General features: G+C 42.4%; 1 protein-coding gene across 1 annotated transcript in view; it reads right to left on the bottom strand.

Annotated features, from left to right (window-relative positions):
* Positions 1-12999: 12999 nt before the first annotated feature.
* LOC124717364 (cuticle protein 79-like) overlaps positions 13000-17596 on the bottom strand; it is a 42292-nt gene continuing 37695 nt past the window's right edge. The window contains exon 4 of the mRNA XM_047244201.1: positions 13000-13120. The gene's annotated coding sequence lies outside the window, so the exon portion shown is untranslated. The remainder of the gene's footprint in view (positions 13121-17596) is intronic.

Below are 17596 nucleotides of genomic sequence, written 5' to 3'. Positions count from 1 at the left end.
TGGAAAGACCATAAACCAAGTAAATTCTTGACACAAATTTTTTTCAGATTCTAAAATCTGAGTGACGATATGTGATAATTTGCTCCAGATCTTGCTTGTAAATTGTCAGCCTGAAGCCTTTCAGTCAGAAAGCAGAGCATTTTGAAATTACTTAAACATAAATGAATAATACAAGGAAGAACTTCATTAGTGTGATAAAAAGTTTTGTGTGTTTCTGTTCAAAGTGATGAGCCCTTTACATTTTATGACTGCTTCTAGTTTAACCAACACCAAAATTTTTCCAAAAACTGTAGCCTGGATTCATTACAAACAAAACCATCAACTGGTTTTCTCACATTAACTGTCTTCCACCAATCTGTAATTATTTGTACGAACTGGGCTGTACCCTCTCTCTCTGCACTTTAAAACACATCAAAGCAGCAACAGCTGTGTCATGAAAAACGTTTTTTGCCAAGTTTACATTTTGAGGTTCTATGCCACTGGGATACACACTTTTGCAATTCAACGTTGGGGCTACTTTTATAATGGGGGTATCTATACATTCAGCTTTGGATAACTTCACCACATTAGAAAACTTAGCTTCTAAAATTTGTTAACAATTTTAATCAATTGAGGGAAATGCAAATATTTTGTCTGCATCTGTTAAGTGTATCAAATTGTCTCTTATGTTCTGAAACAAATGCACAGTGTCATGCATGATGTATATGACATTATCTTTACTGTCAAAAGAAAAATGGAAATAATAATAATTGCTTTCAGAGTTTTTTATCAGTTTCATGAAATCGTTCTTCTTTACAGCATAATTATCACAGGTTATAGTTATGACTTTAAGTTCACAAGACGTTACAATTTGTAAAACTGCAAATGTTTTTTTCCTATACCTTCTGTCCGGCCACGTTTTCCGCTGGATGCAATGAAACATATTCCTTCATGCTCCCAAATGCAGAAGACGTTAGGAAAGCTAGAATTGTTGTTGTTCCAGTTCTTAATGAATTTTCAACAACGCCTGTTATAACCCCTCCCTTGAACTGAAATTGTGGCTTAATATAAATCTCATCCAACTGTAAAATACATATTCTTTCCTCTTCGGGCAATCTGGCTGCTACAGTCTTAAGAAAATGACAATTACTTGTCTTACTAGTATTTTCTGCCGAAATGTTTAAGGAAGCAACAAGTTTTTGTATTTGCTTGAGATATGGTAAATTTAGAAGACATTTTGAACGGAGAACACTATATACAACCCCGTAGTGTTCAAATATCACGAAAGGGTGTAGCAACATATTGACCAAGTAGCATTCATTTTTCAGACTACATACTCGTAACATAATCTGTTCACGCAAGAAATAGACACAAGTTCTGTTTCCATTATCATCAGTAAAATTTAGCTCCAAATATGTAACAAAGTCTTTTAGTTTTGTGACACAAACATGCTCAAAACTTTCACTTAATATTTCAGTGGTTATGTACCTATGTGGAATGTTCTCTACCTGTGACCACCGATCTATATTCAAGTTTCGAGGCACTATCCTTTTCAGATCGAGGGTGTCTACAATATTATTGCCAACACGCACTTGAACACTCACACAACTACCAATCTTAACACTTACTTGAATTTCTGGAATGCCTTCCACTGCTATCCTATAGAAACATATAGAATCGTTAATTACAGCATGGCACCACATGTCGCTTTGCACAACTCTACCTACGTCTTCACGTAGGTCTGTAAAACTTTTGATAACATCTACTACAAGCCACTCTTCGTTTCTCTTACGAAGGTCTTTCTCTTCCTTTCGTCTCTTTTCATCTGGTCTTTCGCATTCGGGAGGACGACGGTTCAATCCCGCGTCCGGCCATTCTGATTTAGGTTTTTCGTGATTTCCCTCAATCGCTCTAGGCAAATGCCCTTTCAAAGGGCACGGCCGACTTCCTTCCCCGTCCTTCCCTAATCTGATGAGACAGATGACCTCGCTGTCTGGTCTCCTTCCCCCAAAACCAACCAACCAACCATCTGGTCTTTTCTAGAAACAGATTTCCAGTGACGCCTGTGAGCTGAGGGTGACACGGCGGCTGGTCGGTACGGTTGCGCCTTCAAGGCCTGTTCGGTCGGAGTTTAGTATAAACAGTCAAGATAAAGTTTCTAGCAATAAAAGTAGCAGATGTAACAGCAAAGGTAGCAATACGCGGTCTTCGTAGCGTTACCACCTCTAATAAATGAAATCGCTAGTTTGCTTCTGTTCTACAGTATTACTTTTATTGTCTTGACCGGTGTTCGGCTTACAAGGCCATCTTCAGACATTTACTGACTATTGCCAAGGCTGACAAAAGCACACTAGCGCTTTTCATTTATTATAATGTTGTTCTACCAAGAACCGACGGAAGATTCAGTTCACATGATTGTAGCTTCTCATGGTTCCAGCTTGTGAAAAGTGGGCTGTGGTACTGCCACGCTGAGAGAGAGAGGGTGTGTCTTCCTTAGCCTCTCCCATTCGTCGTTGCGGATTACAGCGAGATATCACTAGTGTTTGTGGTATCCATCTGGGACCGCCATCTTTGGACGCTACCACAGATTCAGTTGTACATGCGATTTTGGCGAGATGCTCTTACTGGTATCGTCCTGTTGCGGTATTTTCAGTATTTCCACTGTTAGACACATACACGTAAAAATTATGTTTGTGCTTGTTCTGAAATACACTATTGGCCATTAAAATTGCTACAGCAAGAAGAAATGCAGATGATAAACGGGTATTCGTTGGACAAATATATTATACTGGAACTGACATGTGATCACATTTTCAGGCAATTTGGGTGCATAGATCCTGAGAAATCAGTACCCAGAACAACCACCTCTGGCCGTAATAAGGGCCTTGATACGCCTGACCATTGAGTAAAACAGAGCTTGGATGGCGTGTAGAGGTACAGCTGCCCATGCAGCTTCAACACGATACCACAGTTCATCAAGAGTAGTGACTGGCGCGTTGTGACGAGCCAGTTTCTCGGCCATCATTGACCAGACGTTTTCAGTTGGTGAGAGATCTGGATAATGTGCTGGGCAGGGCAGCAGTCGAACATTTTCTGTATCCAGAAACGCCCGTGCAGGACCTACAACATGAGGTCGTGCATTATCCTGCTGAAATGTAGGGTTTCGTAGGCATCGAATGAAGGGTAGGGCCACGGGTCGTAACACATCTGAAATGTAACGTCCACTGTTCAAAGTGCCGTCAATGCGAACAATTGGTGACCGAGACGTGACCCCATACCATCACGCGGGGTGATACGCCACTATGGCGATGACGAATACACCCTTCCAATGTGCGTTCATCGCGATATCGGATGCGACCATCATGATGCTGTAAATAGAACCTGGATTCATCCGAAAAAATGACGTTTTGCCATTCGTGCACCCAGGTTCGTCGTTGGGTACACCATCGTAGGCGCTCCTGTCTGTGATGCAGCGTCAAGGGTAACCGCAGCCATGGTGTCCGAGCTGATAGTCCATGCTGCTGCAAACGTCGTGAAACTGTTCGTGCAGATGGTTGTTGTCTTGCAAACGTCCCCATCCATTGACTCAGGGATCGAGACGTGGCTTCACGATCCGTTACAGCCATGCGGATAAGATGCCTGTCATCTCGACTGCTAGTGATACGAGGCCGTTGGGATCCAGCACGGCGTTCAGTATTACCCTCCTGAACCCACCGATTCCATAGTCTGCTAACAGTCATTGGATCTCGACCAACGCGAGCAGCAATTTCGCGATACGATAAACTGCAATCTCGATAGGCTACAATCCGACCTTTATCAAAGTCGGAAACGTGATGGTACGCATTTCCCCTCCTTACACGAGGCATCACAACAACGTTTCACCAGGCAAGGTCGGTCAACTGCTGTTTGTGTATGAGAAATCGGTTGGAAACTTTCCTCGTGTCAGCACGTTGTAGGTGTCGCCACCGGCGCCAACCTTGTGTGAATGCTCTGAAAAGCTAATCATTTGCATATCACAGCATGTTCTTCCTGTCGGCTAAATTTCGCGTCTGTAGCACGTCATCTTCGTGGTGTAGCAATTTTAATGGCCAGTAGTGTATGTATACTAATCGGTCTAACACATACATTAAAACTGTGTTACGAACGCACAGCTTCTGTTCTTATGATTTAGAATGGATTGAACGTAGAGAAGCAGATGAAGGCAGTGGATTAACAGCAAGATACCAAGTAATCCTGCTGATACTTTTTACTGATGCGGACACTTTCAGTCGCAGCTGGCACCCGTGGCTTTGTGGAGGCACATTCTCAAGAACATTTCACTTCTCTGTGAATGACTGGTGTGCTGTGATAGTTGTTTCGCTTGTTTTGTTAAGGTATCGACTTGTAGAGCCTAATTGTGCAGACTGAGTTGAAAACCAGCTTGCCGCATTTTTGTAAGAGGTTCCTTTAGCTACGAATGTTGAGTACTTCCCTCCAGTATGGCGGAGCCCCTGCACATTCGAGTCATCATGTCGCAGATCGTCTAAACGGGACGTTCCCTGGCAAATGGATGTTCCTGGGCTGCTCCTTTAGATTCGAACATGTGGAAATGGTTGAAAGGCGAAGTCTACAAGAAGAACCAAACAGACGAGAGTAACTGATCGGTCGTGGATAGTGCCGCCGTCGTAAGAGAACGCCAAGAGGAACGCAGAAGCTGCGCGTGGTGTCGTCAAGACAATTCGGAATTCAGACAATAAGAAATTCAGCCTTCAGTTGCAAGGTAAAATTTTTTAGTTTACCTAGGTTTCTATGCCAATAATGGCATCTTCTTCAGAATCTATAAATTAACCCAACGCACATATATTAAACATTGAAATACATCATCAATCTAAAGATTTCATAATAAGGAAAATCGTGATACAAAAATTAAATTATTTTTAGGGCCGAACGTTGGCCATGTTGAAACATCCCCTTATAAAAATTAATGAATTACTGTGGTGATTATTTGATTTTCAAACAGCTGAGCAGAACTGAACCTACTCAGACATTTCTCTCTTTACTTATTCCGATCAACACTAATGTGACACACAATATTTTTAGCGCAAAGCAATCTGACTTTTAATAACCCCTACAAAAGAATGGCCCTTTCATGAACCACTTACCAAAAAAAAAAATCTTCGTTACTCGAACTACTGCAATACAGCGAGCGCCAATACTGCCAGCTGAATAAAAGATTCTAACTACTGAAGGCACTAACTACTGATCGGTGTAGTCGGCAAATGAAAGATTTTGATAGAGAACAAACAATGTATTTACCTTAATAATGTTCAAAAGTCATCATATATACAGGGTGTCCCAGCTATCTTGTCCACCCAATATATCTCTGGAACAATAACAGCTATTGGCAAACGACTTTCACCGGTATCAATATAGGGCTGGGGCCCATGAATGTACATATTTGGAAACATTCTAAAACGAAAGCATGTGTGTTTTTTAACACAAACTTATGTTTTTTTAAATGGACCTCCTATATTTTTTCTTCAGCAATCCATAGCATGACAAAGCACATACACAATGGCGTTGATTGCATCGCAATATTCCCATTACATCCAGAGATATTGAGACGCGAAGTTGACGCTTGAAACACCCGACATGCGCTGCTAGCGCACGTCCTGAGGCCCGTAATCGCGATGTGATTGACATGCGTAATCACACTTCCACACTGTTGTATGCATGTTTACTCATAAACTATTTCTGGCATATCTTATCATGACACAGATCGATTCTAACCCCATTGAAAATTTCAGACATGTCCTGCCATCTGTGAGGACTTTTTGCACTCCGTAAGAATCGTGCCATCGCAGACTAGAATGAATCGTGAAAGAATCGTGAACGAATCGTAGGAATCGATTCCCAATGTGAGATTGAATCGTAGGAATCGAATCGGGAAAAAGAATCGTGTTAGCCAACTCTACTGCGCAACGCTACGCGCTGTTCTCATCCAGCTGCCAAACACTACAACATCGAATATTACAACAAAGCAAACCAGCCACAGACTGCACACAGCACAGTCAGTGATTTTCATACAGAGCGCTACGTGGCGTTACCAACATAAAACCTATACAGTCTACTTACAATGTTACAGAATAAAGACGCATAACCATAATATTATGTCTGTCGATACTAAAAACTATAAGAAAAACGTAGACGGAGGCACGCCGGGCCAGGAATAAGGGTCACACGTAAGCAACAGGGAAACTAGGTGTCGCGAGCAGATAGTTCCGCGGCGAGGCTCGGCTACCGGCCAAGCGTATGCGCGAGCTCAAGCGCAAGCGACAAGCTGTCTCAAAATTACTTAGAGCAAACGTAAATAATAAACAAAACGTGACAGGAACAGTCCTGCAAAGGGACAGCTGCCTACCTAGTGGTACAGTACGTTAACGAATATTCCTAAGAACTGGCTACTAAGTCAAGGCAAGAAAATTTACATTCATATATTACAATCAGAGGGCGAAACTCCACTACAGTAACTAATAAATTAGTATGGGAGACACAGGCGTGCGAAGCATAAAAGGCAAATTAAGAACCACCTCTGCAACTGGTGTCATTACCAGTATAATGTATATAAAGACAAAATGTACAAAGGCACTATAAAAAGAGACAAAGCAGATAGGAAACAGCATCGGCCATTCGAAGCGGACCGTGGGTCAACTTCAGTGGAGTAAAGGTTGAAATCCGACATAATTTCTATTTCTTTGTTGCAGGTGATCATTAAGTAAATTTTCTCAATCAGTAATAAGATGTTTAAAAATTTTCAGTTCTTCAAGGGTGTCTAACTTACATCCTTTGACTTCATTATGCAAAAGTTCTGCAACTTTTAGAGGCTTGGTGTATATAAGATCACTTGTGCTGAATGTTCCTGTTCTTACATTGGCCAGACAGGAAGGGCCCTGTCTGTTAGGTTTAAAGAGCATCTGCCGACTAAAAACGGTTATGGAACACGTGGATCTACATTTGCTGAACATCTTGTCCAAATGGCCCATTCTCCCAAGCCTCTGACAGATACGGAACTTTTGTTTAATGAAGTCAAAGGATGTAAGATAGACACTCCTGAAGAATTGAAAATTTTTAAACATCTCATTACTGATAGAGAAAATTTACTTAATGATCAGCTGCAACTAAGAAATAGAAATTATTTCGGATTTCAACCTTTACTCTAATGGAATCGACCCACGGTCCGCTTCGAATGGCCGATGCTGTTTCCTATCTGCTTTTTCCCTTTTTTATAGTGCCTTTGTACATTTTGTCTCTTTGTATTATACTGGTAATGACACCATCGTTGCCAAGACAATGGAAATGTTTGCGAACTGAGGCAATGATTTCATCTAGGAAGGCAAAAGGCATCTGTATAACGGTAATGGTTCCCGGGTTCGATTCCCGGCGGGGTCAGGGATTTTCTCTGCTTCGTGATGACTGGGTGTTGTGTTGTGTGCTGTCCTTAGGTTAGTTAGGTTTAAGTAGTTCTAAGTTCTAGGGGACTGATGACCATAGGTGTTAAGTCCCATAGTGCTCAGAGCCATTTTTTTTATAACGGTAATGGAGACACAATTTTTACTGTAAAGACACTGGACAAGTGCGAGGCAGTTCATCTGTAAGTTTTGATGGGTGAATTTGTGGGTATCAAAACGTGTGACATATATTGATTGTGAGGCACTTAATTTGGCACAAAACAGACAAAAAGGAAATCCATCTTTCGATAAACAGCTTATACAACAGATAGCCGATATACATGTGTAATATCGGGGGTGAATGCCAATATAATGGAAAAATATTTAATTTCCTTCCATCTACCTCACCACGCTTTCTGCCAGAATTGATATAAACTCTTCACACGTTTGAACAGAAAAATACGATGTGCTCCCTTTTCCTCTGTCTCCATAAAGTTCCGTATGTTTAGTTACGAAACGATCTAATTCTGCTATTAGCTGCAGTGCCACCTCGAAATTTCCGCAATGTGTTGACCTAAACCCATAATTGTGACCTCTGCAAGACAGGTTACCTATGAACAAGTTTCTGAACACGGCAACAACTCATTTAAAAAACTGCTTCCAAGATTTTACTTCATTCTCAAGTTGTGATGTTAGTTTCTTATCTATCCTCCCCGTGATTAGCACACATTTCCTATTTTCAACTGAAATTTCGTGGTAAGTATTTCGGGACTGATCGTTTTTTCAGTCATTAAATCAGTTTGGATTCCGGAGCAATGTAGGAACACGCGAGGCAATACTGGCTCTACGACTTCTCATAGATGATAGGTTAAGAGAGGCAAATCTCCATTTATAGCATTTGTAGACTTAGAATAAGCTCCTGACAATGTTGAATGGAATATTCTCTTTGAAATTCTGAGGGTAGCAGGGGTAAAATGCAGGGAGCGAAAGGCTGTTCACAGCTTATACGAAAACCAGATGGCAGTTATTAAGAGTTGAGGGGCATGAAAGGGAAGCAGTGTTTGATAAGCGAGTGAGACAAGGTTGTAGCCTATCCCCGATGTTATCCAATCTTTACATTGAGCAAACAAAAGAAAAATTTGGAGTGGGAATTAAAGTGCCGCGAGAAGAGATAAAAACTTTGAGTTTTGCCCTTGACACTATATATCTGCCAGACAGCAAATAACTTGGAGGAGCAGTTGAACGCAATGCTCAGTGTCTTGAAAGGAGGATATAAGATGAACATCAACAGAAGCAAAATGAGGATAATGGAATGAAGTCGATGCTGAGGGAATTAGATTAGGTAGTGAAACACTTAAAGTGGTAGATGTTTTGCTATTTGGACAGCAAATTAAGTGATGATGGTCGAAGTAGAGAAGATACGAAATGTAGACTGGCAATGGCAAAGGAAATTGTAAATTTGTGGTAAATTCTTATGAGACCAAACTCCTTAGGTCATCGGTCCCTAAGCTGACACACTACTTAATCTAACTTACACTAAGGAGAACACACACAGCCATGCCCGAGGGAGGACTCAAACCTCCGACGGGGAGCGCCGCGCGAACCGTGACAAGGCGAACGAGACCTCACGGCTACCCCACGCGATGCCAATGGCAAGAATAGCATTTCTGAAGAAATGAAATTTGTTAACATCGAATGTAGATTTCAGTCTTGCGAAGAAGTCTTTTTCTTAAGGTGTTCATCTGTAGTGTAACGTAGACGATAAACAGCTTAGACAAGAACAGAACAGAAGCTTTTGAAATGTGGTGCTACAGAAGAATGCTGAAGATTAGATAGGTAGATCATGTAACTAATGTGGGGGTACTGGATAGAATTGGGGAGAAGAGGACTTTGTGGCACAACCTGACTAGAAGAAGGGATCGGTTGGTGGGACACATTCTGAGGCATCAAGGGATCACAAATTTAGTTCTGGAGGGAAGTGTGGAGGGTAAAAATCGTAGAGGGAGACCAAGAGATGAATACACTAAGCAGATTCAGAAGGATGTAAGTTGCAGTAAGTACTGGGAGATGAAGAAGCTTGCACAGGATATAGTAGCATGGAGAGCTGCATCAAACCTGTCTTCGGACAGAAGATGTTCCTCTAAACAGTAATCACGGGACACAAAAGATACTTCCCTTACTTTGAGACTATATTAAATGTAGCATTTGTTGTTTATAGCCACGCCTCATGGTTCTGAAAATCAAACCTTTATTTACATACCACCGAAAGTCAGTATACTAACTTTATGAACTGCAGAAGGCCGAATTCTGTGCCGTAGACATTGTTTAGCGATATGATCGAGAAAGAATGAATTTATTATCCATATCGCACGATCGTCAGAAACTATATCACTATCATCGTTCACATTATATACGCCATTTGGGTCAACTGAAATGATTTCTTCCGCGCCGTTACTATTGTTTCCTATAGCGTAAACGCTTGACTAAGATAAATCACTCGCTGCACTATTTTCGATACTTATTTTTAGATTTGTAGAAGGCTTTCGACACAGTTCCTCACAAGCGTGCCTATGGAATACCGCCTCAGTTGTACGACTGGATTCGTGATTTCCTGTCAGAAAGGTCACAGTTCGTAGTAATAGACGGAAAGTCATCGACTGAAACAAAAGTAATATCCGGCTTTCCCCAAAGGAAGTGTCCTAGGCTATCTATTTTTCCTGATCTATATTAACGACACAGGAGACAATCTGAGTAGCCGTCTTAGATTGTTTGCAGACGATGCTGTCATTTACCGTCTTGTAATGTCATCAGATGACCAAAACGAATTGCAAAATTATTTACATAATATATCTGTATGGTGCGAAAAGTGGCAATTGACCCTGAATAAAGAAAAGTGTGAAGTTATTCACATGAGTACTAGAAGAAATCCGCTAACTTTCGATTACGCGATAAATCACACAAATCTGAAGGCTGCAAATTCAACTAAACAGAGATTACAATACCAAATAACCTAAATTGTAACGATCGCATCGATAATGTTGTGGGTAGAGCAAACCAAAGACTGCGATTCATTGGCAGAACATTTAGAAGGTGCAACAGGTTTGTTAAAGAGACTGCTTATATCACGCTTGTCCGCCCTATTCTGGAGTATTGCTGTGCGGTGTGGGATCCGCATCAGATGGAACTGAAAGATGAAAAAATTTCAAAGAATGGCAGCTCTTTTAGTTTTATCGCGAAATAGATGAGATAGTGCCACACACATGATACGTGAATGGGAGTTGTTGTTGTTTGTCTTCAGTCCTGAGACTGGTTTGATGCAGCTCTTTCCTGTGCAAGCTTCTTCATCTCCCAGTACTTACTGCAACCTACATCCTTCTGAATCTGCTTAGTGTATGCATCTCTTGGTCTCCCTCTACGATTTTTACCCTCCACGCTGCCCTCCAATGCTAAATTGGTGATCCCTTGATGCCTCAGAACATGTCCTACCAACCGGTCTCTTCTTCTTGTCAAGTTGTGGCACAAACTCCTCTTCTCCCCAATTCTATTCAATACCTCCTCATTAATTATGTCATCTATGCATCTAATCTTCAGCATTATTCTGTAGCACCACATTTCGAAAGCTGCTATTCTCTTCTTGTCCAAACTATTTATCGTTCATGTTTCACTTCCATACATGGCTACACTCCATACAAATACTTTCAGAAACGACTTCCCGACACTTAAATCTATACTCGATGTCGACAAATTTCTCTTCTTCAGAAACGCTTTCCTTGCCATTGCCAGTCTACATTTTATATCCTCTCTACTTCGACCATCATCAGTTATTTTCCTCCCCAAATAGCAAAACTCCTTCACTACTTTAAGTGTCCCATTTCATAATCTAATTCCCTCAGCGTCACCCGAATTAATTCGACTACATTCCATTATCCATGGGAGTAGCAGTCATTAAAACAAAGGCGTTGTTCGTTGCGACGGTGTCTTCTCATGAAATTTCAATCACCAGTTTTCCCCTCCGACTGCGAAAAGATTCTGTTAGCACCCACCTACATAGGGAGAAATGTCCATCACGATAAAATAAGAGAAATCAGGGCTTGCACAGAAAAATCTAAGCGCTCGTTTTTCCCGCGCGCCGTTCGATAGTGGAACGGTAGAGAGACAGCTGGAACGTGGTTCATTGAACCCTCTGCCAGGCACTTTATTGTGAATAGCAGAGTAATCACGTAGATGTAGATATGATTAGTACTAACACCAGACAACTGCACAATTTACAGTTCAAACTGAACTGCCAGCGAATGGCTGGCTATTTGAATGAGTGGCGGTATTTTCTCTGGATTTCAAGTTTGGAAGGGAATTGTTGAGTGTCTGAACTGGCTACTCGTATGACAGTATTGGTGGCCTCTCCTATCACGAAGGAACGAGATTCCATCCGCTGCAGTCTGGAACCGCAAGACCGCTCCGGTAGCAGGTTCGAATCCTGCCTCGGGCATGGATGTTTGTGATGTCCTTAGGTTAGTTAGGTTTAACTAGTTCTAAGTTCTAGGGAACTAATGACCTCAGCAGTTGAGTCCCATAGAGCTCAGAGCCATTTTTTTGAGATTCCATCGTATGCCACATGAGTACGCACGATACTGAATAACGGTCACACTTTCACGACCGAACGTCATGTCAAAGACAGACGCTGTCCTTTTTCCGTTGCTTGACCAGATCGTTCATGAAATTTGAGCTGATTGTTGCCAGTGTTATTCGTGTTCATTTCGTTGCAAGTAAAGTCTTGTCCAGAGCTATGAATAAAATGTTTTGAAATAATAGTAACAGCTTATAAATCATCCCTTAAAATAAGCCGCCCCTTAAATTCCTCTGTTCTAGGCAGCTCCCTAGACTGCAGTGACCTAAATACGCCTCTGCCAGCGAGTAAACAATAGAGCTCTCTCTCTCTCCCTCCCTCCCTCTCTCTCTCTCTCTCTCTCTCTCTCTCTCTCTCTCTCTCTCTCACACACACACACACACACACACACACACAGACACACACACACACACACACTGACGCAACCTTTAGTTCACATTTTTTTGAATATCCAAGATAGTGGGCACGTAGTCCATATTACTCGCATAGGTTGCAGATTACCTGATACGTTCATAATAGACTGCGGAAGGTTTTCAATTGTTACTTCTGTACGTGTGTTCCTCGTATAAGGCACACAAATTATAATTCTCATTAAAGTGGTAGTGAAGTATTATTTTCTCTCCACACCATTCCATACGCTGATACCGACATTTCTCACGATGCACATCGGGTCGGTAGTGAAGTATTATTTTCTCTCCGCACCATTCCATACGCTGATACCGACATTTCTCACGATGCACATCGGATCGATAGCAGCACGACAAGTGCCGAAACAAAAATACCAGTTGTATCGTAAAGTGAGAAACTGATGGTACGTAACGTTCTTCAAATTGATCTAACTAACTCCAAAGAACATTGCTTTAAAGGGTACCAAAGTACAAAGAAGTGAAATAAAAACAGTGGGAAAATGTTTTGGAATTAATTATTATTATAAAAAAATGTCATCAACGAGCAACAATACTGTACACAAACATAACGATTGATAACAAGATGATGGGAGGAGTATTCCCTGAGAGATGGCTGTGCGACGGATGGGGTGCAGAGGCGCAGATGTGGCGAATGTCAGTCAGTCGGACCTCTTTGAAGTGACCTGCGAACAGAAGACAGGCAGTAGCTGGTAAAAGCAGCCCAAAGCCGGTAAACAGATAGTGTACAACAGTGCGCTCGCTGCGTTCCTACAAAAGCCGTTAATTTAGTGACATTTATACTCGTATCTATGTTGAGCAAATGTGTTGAACTGTGTGTTTGTGATCCTGGGACAGTACACAGCAAGAGAACATTGTGCTGGATAATGGCGTGAAAGCTGAAATCTAGATTGTACACAAGAAAAAATACAGTAACACACAGTCAAATGGCGGTGTGTATTCTTTCAGAAAATAGTGTACGAATGTCGTTCAGCACCATCGAAAACATTTTAAGCTTCTACCACTTAACAAGAACAGGAAGTATAACAGCAGAACTTGTAAGTTTAAACGCTACATTTGACTTTGTATGTAACCGTACTGAACATGTGTTATTTCTTACAACGAAACTGCATTTGTTCAGTTGCACATAGACATAATCCGAAAATCAAGAACGAAGTATTTATCACCTGTTGAACATTCTGAGGGCCATTGGGCCATAGAGCAAACACAATGTTCACATGAGAATATTCTACATGGTAATCAAAGTCAAGAACAAACTCAGGAGATAAATCTGTGGCCCACGTAGATACAATGAATTTTTTAAGTACTTTTAGTGCCTTGTTTTTAACTATAGTTTATACATCATTTCAAATTTACAATTAGGTTCAACTCCCTGGCCAGATAAACTGAGCAGAGAAAGGGTCTACCACGTTCAGCCCAGTGTGCACTGCCTTGAAATTCCTTGCCAGATGAAAACTGTGTGGCAGACTGGGACTCGAACCTGGAACCTTTCATGGACATCTGCACTGGAGAAGGTGGTTCCATTGGCCATCGAGGCGAAACAATTGCATGAATGTGATGTCTCCGTTCCTTCAAGCTGTGCATCCATATAATACACTACTGGCTATTAAAATTGCTACACCACGAAGATGACGTGCTACAGACGCGAAATTTAACCGACAGGAAGAAGATGCGGCGATATGCCAGTGATTAGCTTTTCAGAGCATTCACACAAGGTTGGCGCCGGTGGCGACACCCACAACGTGCTGACATGAGGAAAGTTTCCAACCGATTTCTCATACACAAACAGTAGTTGACCGGCGTTGCCTGGTGAAACGTTGTTGTGATGCCTCGTGTAAGGAGGAGAAATGCGTACCATCACGTTTCCGACTTTGATAAAGGTCGGATTGTAGCCTATCGCGATTGCGGTTCACCGTGTCGCGACATTGCTGCTCGCGTTGGTCGAGATCCAATGACTGTTAGCAGAATATGGAATCGGTGGGTTCAGGAGGGTAATACGGAACGCGGTGCTGGATCCCAACGGCCTCGTATCACTAGCAGTCGAGATGACAGGCATCTTATCCGCATGGCTGTAACGTATCGTGCAGCCACGTCTCGATCCCTGAGTCAATGTATGGGGACGTTTGCAAGACAACAACCATCTACACGAACAGTTCGACGACGTTTGCAGCAGCATGGACTATCAACTCGGAGACCGTGGCTGCGGTTACCCTTGACGCTGCATCACAGACAGGAGCGCCTACGATTGTGTACTGGACGACGAACCTGGGTGCATGAATGGCAAAACGTCATTTTTCGGATGAATCCAGGTTCTAGAATGAGATTTTTACCCTGCAGCGGAGTGTGCGCTGATATGAAACTTCCTAGCAGATTAAAACTGTGTGCCGGACCGAGACTCGAACTCGGGACTCTTGCCTTTGGCGGGCAAGTGCTCTACCAACTGAGCTACCCAAGTACGACTCACGCCGTGTCCTCATAGCTTTACTTTCGGCAGTACCTCGTGTCCTACCTTCCAAACTTAACAGAAGCTCTCCTGCGAACCTGGACGGGGCGTGAGTCGTGCTTGGGTAGCTCAGTTGGTAGAGCACTTGCCCGCGAAAGGCAAAGGTCCCGAGTTCGAGTCTCGGTCCGGCACACAGTTTTAATCTGCCAGGAAGTTTCTCTCCAGGTTCTGTTTACAGCATCATGATGGTCCCCTCCGTGTTTGGCGACATCGCGGTGAAGGCACATTGGAAGCGTGTATTCGTCATCGCCATACTGGCGTATCACCCGGCGTAATGGTATGGGATCACGTCTCGGTCACCTCTCGTTCCCGTTGACGGCACTTTGAACAGTGGACGTTACATTTCAGATGTGTTACGACCCGTGGCTCTACCCTTCATTCGATCTCTGCGAAAGCCTACATTTCAGCAGGATAATGCACGGCCGCATGTTACAGGTCCTGTACGGGCCTTTCTGGATACAGAAAATATTCGACTGCTACTCTGGCGAGCACATTCTCCGGATCTCTCACCAACTGAAAACGGCAGGTCAATGGTGGCCGAGCAACTGGCTCGTCACAATGCGCCATTCACTACTCACTCTGAACTGTGGTATCGTGTTGAAGCTGCATGGGCGGCTGTACCTTCACTCCCCATCCAAGCTCTGTTTGACTCAATGCCCCTGTGTATCAAGGCCGTTATTACGGGCAGAGGTCCTAGGCGCCCAGTCTGCAACAGCGCGACTGCTATGGTGGCAGGTTCGAATCCTGCCTCGGGCATGGATGTTTGTGATGTGGTTAGGTTTAAGTAGTTCTATGTTCTAGGGGACTGATGACATCAGAACTTAAGTCCCATAGTGCTGAGAGCCATTTATGCCATTACGGCCATAGGTGGTTGATAATGGCTCTGAGCACTATGGGACTTAACTTCTGAGGTCATCAGTGCCCTAGAAGTTAAAACTACTTAAACCTAAGTAACCTAAGGACATCACACACATCCATGCCCGAGAAAGGATTCGAACCTGCGACCGTAGCGGAAGCGCTGTTGCAGACTGTAGCTCCTAGAACCGCTCGGCTACCCCGGTCGGCCAGAGGTGGTTGTTCTGGATACTGATTTCTCAGGACCTATGCACCCAAATTGAGTGAAAATGTAATCACATGTCAGTTCTAGTATAATATATTTGTCCAACGAATACCTGTCTGTCGTCTGCATTTCTTCTTGGTGTAGCAATTTCAATGGCCAAGCAGAAGGAGGGAAAAATACCTTTGCATAAAAAAGGGGATAGATCTGATGTCAACAATTACCGTCCAATCTCCCTTCTAACAGATTTATCCAAAATTTTTGAGAAAGTAATGTATTCAACAGTAGCTTCACATATCTGTAAAAATGAAGTATTAAAAATATGTCAGTTTGGTTTCCAGAAAGGTTTTTCAACGGAAAATGCCGTATATGCTTTCAACAATCAAATTTTGAATGATCTGAATAACCGAACACCACCCATTGGGATATTTTGTGATCTCTCAAAGGCTTTTGATTGTGTAAATCATGAAATTCTGCTAGACAAGCTCAAATATTGTGGCATGAGTGGGACAGTGCACAAATGGTTTAATTCGTACCTAACTGGAAGAATGCAGAAAGTTGAAATAAGCAGTTCTCATAATATGCAAAGATCAGCACATTCCTCAAACTGGGGAACTATCAAGAATGGGGTTCCACGAGGGTCGGTCTTGGGTCCTTTGTTGTTCTTATTATATATTAATGAAGAGGCAAAGTTAGTTCTCTTCGCTGATGATACAAGTATAGTAATCAGACCTGGCAAACAAGAATTAACTGATGAAATTGTCAATAATGTCTTTCAGAAAATTACTAAGTGGTTCCTTGTAAACGGACTCTCACTGAATTTTGATAAGACACAGTACATACAGTTCCGTACAGTAAATGGTATGACGGCATTAATAAATATAGACCTTAATCAGAAGCATATAGCTAAGGTAGAATATTCAAATTTTTAGGTGTGTGCATTGATGAGAGATTAAATTGGAAGAAACACATTGATGATCTGCTGAAACGTTTGAGTTCAGCTACTTATGCAATAAGGGTCATTGCAAATTTTGGTGATAAGCACCTTACAAGGGAACCTCCCGATCGCACGCCCCTCAGATTTAGTTATACGTTGGCACAATGGATAGGCCTTGAAAAACTGAACAGAGATCAATCGAGAAAAAAGGAAGAAATTGTGTGGAGATATGAAAAAATAAGAAAAATATACAAAGTGAGTAGTCCATGCGAAGATAAGCAACATCAAGGATAGCGTGAGCTCAGGAGCGCCGTGGTCCCGTGGTTAGCGTGAGCAACTGCGGAACGAGAGGTCCTTCCCTTGAGTGAAAAGTTTTCTTTCTTTATTTTCGCAAAGTTATGATCTGTCCGTTCGTTCATTGACGTCTCTGTTCACTGTAATAAGTTTAGTGTCTGTGTTTTGCGACCGCACCGCAGAGCCGTGCGATTAGTAGACGAAAGGACGTGCCTCTCCAATGGGAACCGAAAATACTTGATCGCAAGGTCATAGGTCAACCGATTCCTCCACAGGAAAAGACGTATGATAGATGCTATACGACACTGGTGACGGCATGTGCGTCACATGACAGGAATATGTTGTCAACC

The sequence above is a fragment of the Schistocerca piceifrons genome, chromosome 9, assembly GCF_021461385.2.
Source record: "Schistocerca piceifrons isolate TAMUIC-IGC-003096 chromosome 9, iqSchPice1.1, whole genome shotgun sequence".
Taxonomy (NCBI): domain Eukaryota; kingdom Metazoa; phylum Arthropoda; class Insecta; order Orthoptera; family Acrididae; genus Schistocerca; species Schistocerca piceifrons.
Note: the sequence above shows the minus strand (reverse complement) of the source record. Positions and strands in the feature narration are given on the sequence as shown.